The following is a 1,184-nucleotide window of genomic DNA, read 5'->3' as shown; positions in this document are numbered from 1 at the left end:
AGAATTCAAAGACATTTTTGCCTTTGAAGTGGAAGAGATGCCAGGCGTCAGCCCGGATCTTGCTGTCCACAAACTCGCCGTAGATCCAAAAAAGAAGCCCATCCGGCAAAAGAAAAGAAATCACGGCGAGGAAAGAAGTTAGGCGGCAGCTGCCAAAGTAAAAAAGCTGTTGGATGCTGGGTTCATTCGGCCATGTAATTTCCCCGACTGGGTAGCAAATGTTGTGCTTGTAAAAAAGCTGAATGGTACCTAGCGTATGTGTGTTGATTACACAGACCTCAACAAGGCATGTCCAAAGGACAGTTATCCGCTTCCAAAGATCGACAGTCTGGTCGATTCTACAGCCGAGCATGCCTTAATGAGCTTTATGGATGCCTATTTCGGCTTCCATCAGATACCCCTGTGGAAAAAAGATCAAGAGAAGATGGCCTTCGTCACTGTTCAGGGGTTATTCTGTTACACTGTGATGTCGTTTGGCTTGAAAAATGCGCCGGCTACATTCCAACGGATGATTAATACTGTCTTCATTAATCAAATTGGGAGGAATATGGAGGCATACATAGATGACATGATAGTCAAATCCAAGCAGCAGGCGGATCACCTTGCTGATCTCCGAGAAACCTTCACCACACTCAGGCGGCATAAGGTTATGTTAAATCCTAAGAAATGCGTCTTTGGTGTTGAGTCTGGGAAGTTTCTCGGATTCCTGATTGATCAAAGGGGGATAGAGGCTAACCCTGAGAAGATACAGGCGGTAATTGACATGAAGTCACCCCGCACTATTAAGGAAGTATAAAGACTAACCGGTTGCTTGGAGGCACTGGGGAGGTTCCTCAGCCGGTCAGATGACAAATGCCTTTACTTCTTCCAAGCAATCAGGAAGAAGACCAGATTTGAATTGGGGGATGATACTGAGGCGGCCTTTCAAAAGCTGAAAGAACACCTGCACTCTTTGCCAAGGCTTGTTAGCCCTCTGCCCAAAGAGACGTTATACATGTACCTAGCCGTCTCAGACCATGCCCTCAGTGCCGTTCTCCTTGCTGAGAAAGACAACGTCCAGCTCCCGGTCTATTTCATTAGCCATGTGCTAAAAAATGCTGAACTCCGGTACCCCATGGTTGAAAAATTTGGCCTTGCTCTATACATGGCATTCAAGAAATTGAAGCCGTACTTTCTGGCACATC

Source organism: Chenopodium album, chromosome 13 (genome assembly GCF_948465745.1).
Source record: "Chenopodium album chromosome 13, dcCheAlbu1.1, whole genome shotgun sequence".
Classification (NCBI taxonomy): Eukaryota; Viridiplantae; Streptophyta; class Magnoliopsida; order Caryophyllales; family Amaranthaceae; genus Chenopodium; species Chenopodium album.
This window is presented reverse-complemented; position numbering follows the sequence as displayed.